This window comes from Zingiber officinale, chromosome 10B (genome assembly GCF_018446385.1).
Source record: "Zingiber officinale cultivar Zhangliang chromosome 10B, Zo_v1.1, whole genome shotgun sequence".
In the NCBI taxonomy this organism is placed as follows: domain Eukaryota; kingdom Viridiplantae; phylum Streptophyta; class Magnoliopsida; order Zingiberales; family Zingiberaceae; genus Zingiber; species Zingiber officinale.
The window spans coordinates 31,274,221-31,278,337 of NC_056005.1; positions in this window are offsets into that span (position 1 = coordinate 31,274,221).

Here is a 4,117-nt window from a genome sequence, read left to right on the forward strand (position 1 = left end):
CAGACAGAAGGAGGCGCACTTCACCTTCTCATGCTCTGCACAGTCCAGAAGCTCCATCGTGCTCTCCAGTGTTTTGAACCAGACTTGAGCATCCCATGGTTCGCTGGTGTCTGAGAAATTCTCTAGCTTGACTCTCTGCCACTGGATCAGATAGGCTTCTCTTCTTGCCTCTGCTGCTGGGGCTACCGGTGCTGTAGGCTGGACTGGTGGAACCTCTAAGACTACTGGCGTTGCTAAGTTTGGTTCCGGGGTGACTGTGGGAGTATTCTGCTGATTAGCCTTTAAGGTGGCTATTTCCTATTGCTGTTCAGCTAGCTGCTGCTGTAACTGAGCCACTAATGCTGTAAGGTCTGAGGGAGGTACTGAACTGCCTGCCTCGTGCTGGGGCTCAGTAGCTGGGGCCCTTCTAGTTGGGCGTCCTCGTGCCATTTCTAAAGACATAGAGGATATACATAACTAAGGCAATCATGTTTATATAACTACTATCACTATCATGTTAGGTACTATCATCAATCAACATGCTACAGTATCTATAAACATGAAAGAAAGAACATAATAAAGTGAGAGACGTTTCTTACTTGGAACCTGCAGGTTCAATGCTGACGTGTGCGTAGGAAGTATGGAAACTACTCTGATACCACTCTGTAACGACCCGCCTTTTACTAACTAAGCTGTAAGGCTGATCGTCACATTATGCTGTGCTAACTATTCCCTGACCATCACTAAATCTGAATGCGGAAGCTGTACTAATTAAAATTTTGCTAAACTATTATCATTCCTTTATTCTATACATGCTAGGGGGTGTAATCTAAACTATTCATGATATATTTTACATCCCTCATGGTCAAGGAGCTGGGCTGAGGTTTCTGGCTGTTATCAGACCTCCCAATCGATCCATAGATCGATCAGAATGGTTGAATCGATCCAGTGATCGATTCAGCCGGCTACTGTATGCGGGACTTGGGTTGGATCGATCCAGTGATCAATCCAACACGCTATTGTGCTCGGGCAATATTCTGGATCGATCGGCTGATCGATCCAGACTGGCCAATCGATCCAGTGATCGATCCCAGAGCCTTCTGTTCGTGATCAAATTCGCTGGATCGATCGGCTGATCGATCCAGAGGCCTACTGTTCGCGAGACAAGTTGCCCAGTCGATCCTTCGATCGATTGGAAACTCTCGAATCGATCAGCTGATCGATTCGAGTTTCTGATTTCGTGCCAAAGGTCTGATTTCAGCACTGTTTCGTGCCTCAATCACATTACAAGATCTAAACTAAATGCCAAACATTCTAACATCACAAGAATAGTGTTCTAAACATGATAGGATGCTTGATTAACTAATTCATAACATTTAACATGCTAAGGTGCAAAATAACAAAAATGCTAAAATGTTCTAGTGCTTAAACAAGCTTGCTGAAATTCCCTAAGATCTCTATTCCAAGTTCTATCCACACACATCTTCGTAGCATTGCCCTCCAGCCTCCGCTAGTCCATCTTTCCTTTACCTTTATCTGCAGTATAAGGAAAAGAAAGTATCTGTAAGCTTTCGCTTAGTAAGAAACCATCTACCTCACTAAAACATGCAATCGATGCAAATCATGCTTTGAAAACATGGTATTTAAAACATGTACTGATTGAATTAAAACATGACATGCTATCATACAATACATAGCAATCAAAAGCTAGTCATGACATACTATCATCTAAAGCATGTGTAACATGAACTGAACATAGAGCTATCATCCATAAGCATAAGAGTGAGCTGAGCTGAAGCATGAACTGAGATAACCTAAACTAAGCTAGTACTGAATTTAAACTGTATACACAACTGATTTGTGAGAGTTTAAAAACTATACATATAATAGATGAAAATATATAATCATGCTGCTAATGGGTCCGGCAACTGTACGTGCTATGCGCGCATCCCTAACTAGACCCGGGTTTGCAAGTCCCGAATTTAGTAGGGCTACTAGGTTATCTGAACCTAGGGACGACTGTGGGAGCCCAACCCAATGGATATCTAATCCAGTACAGTGCCACTGAAAAGTAAAATACTGAACATAAGCTAATAAATTCTTGTCTTGCTTTTACTAGGTTGTCTAAACCTAGAACTAGGTTATCTAAACCTAGAGGCGACTGTGGGAGCCCACCCATTGGACATCTAGTCCTGTAAAAGCCGGAGCAAGACTAAATAAGCTATAAAATGTTTCTATTGCATTTATATGAGTTACTAAAATGCCTAAGTTGCATTTTTCTGTGCTAAACATTTAATCGAACACTTGGTATGCGCTAATTCACATCCTTTGTGTCGATAATCTACATATTACTAAACTAAGACATGGAATTCACACGAAAGCTACTTATACTGTAGGTGAGGGGTTTCTTACCTTCTGTTCGGATTTTCTTACGATTCTAATCGCTAGATTTCCAGAGGAGACGATTCTTTCGACAATCTTCTCGCGTCTATGCGTTCCTCTCGCGGAGGGGAGCGTCCTCGTGTCGAAGTCATTGCCGGAAAGTGCCCTTGGGCGGAACCCTAGCCTTCCTTGTGGTTGGCTCCGAGAGAGGAAGAAAAGAGAGGTGGGCGGCGGTGAGGTTTTGAGGAGAGGAAAAATCACGATCCAAATAACCCTTCACTTAATTATTTCTTATTTATATTAAGTGATCTAATTCGCCCCAACTCCAACTTAAATAAAATTGATTCCCTTTCCTTTCAGCACGGCCCTGCTGGGTTCACTTGGTTACTAGAGTGACCCTATAAGTCATAGAGTTCGCTAGGTCCCGGGTTCAATTCCCGCGTAGGCTATTTTCGTTCTCTATTTATTTTTGCTACTTCCGCTATTCTACAAATTCCATAAAAATATCCTAAAATTCCAGAAAAATCGTAGAATATTTCTAAAATAGTTTTGAGAATTTTTCGAGCGTTACAATATAATAGATCACAAGCCCAGTAGTAAAATTGTTCTAGAAGAACTTAGAGAGGACACGTCTACTTCAGTACCAACAGTACAAGATGAAGTACCATAAGAGACTACAACACGTGTCACACATGATACACAACCACAGACGGTGCCTCGTCACAGTCGGAGGGTTGTCAGGCAGCTCGAGAGATTCATGTTTTTGGGTGAGTCTTCGGACTTAATCCCAGGCAAACATGAACCAGATCCCTGGACATATGATGAAGCACTACAAGATATATATCTTGGCAAAAGGCAATGAATTTCGAAATAGAATCTATGTATTCTAATAAGGTCTGGGAGCTTGTAGAACCACCAGATGGTGTAAAAGCCATTGGATGCAAGTGGATCTATAAAAGAAAAAGAGGGACAGATGGGAAGGTAGAAACCTTCTAAGCAAGGCTTGTTACGAAGGGGTACACTCAGAAAGAGGGAATCGATTATGAGGAGGCCTTTTCGCCGGTAGCTATGCTTAAGTCTATCCGGATACTCTTATCCATTGTTGCTCATATGGATTATGAGAATTGGCAAATGGATGTCAAGACAACTTTCCTTAATGGAAGTCTTGAAGAAAACATCCATATGAAGCAACCAGAAGGGTTCATTGAAAAGGGCAAAGAGCATCTAGTGTGCAAGCTTAACCGATCCATTTATGGACTGAAGCAAGCTTCAAGATCTTGGAACATCCGGTTTAATGAAGTAATCCAATCATATGGATTTATTCAGTGTCCGGATGAGTCTTGTGTATACAAGAAGTGTAACGGAAACATGGTGGTATTTATTGTACTATACATAGACAATATTTTGTTAATTGGCAACAATGCCAAGGTATTATCAGACGTAAGGGTATGGTTGTCCAAACAATTTGATATGAAGGACTTAGGAGAATGTGCACACATCCTTGGGATCAAAGTTATAAGGGATCGCAAGAAAAGAATGTTGTGCCTATCCTAAGCTTTATATATAGATACAATCCTTGCTCGTTTTAGCATGCAAAACTCCAAGAAAGGTTTCTTACCTTTTAGGCATGGAGTAGCCTTATTTAAAGAGATGTCTCCAAAAACATCAAAGGAGATTGAGGACATGAAGGGTGTTCCTTATGCTTCGGTTGTAGGAAGCCTTATGTATGCAATGTTGTGTACGAGACCTGATATCT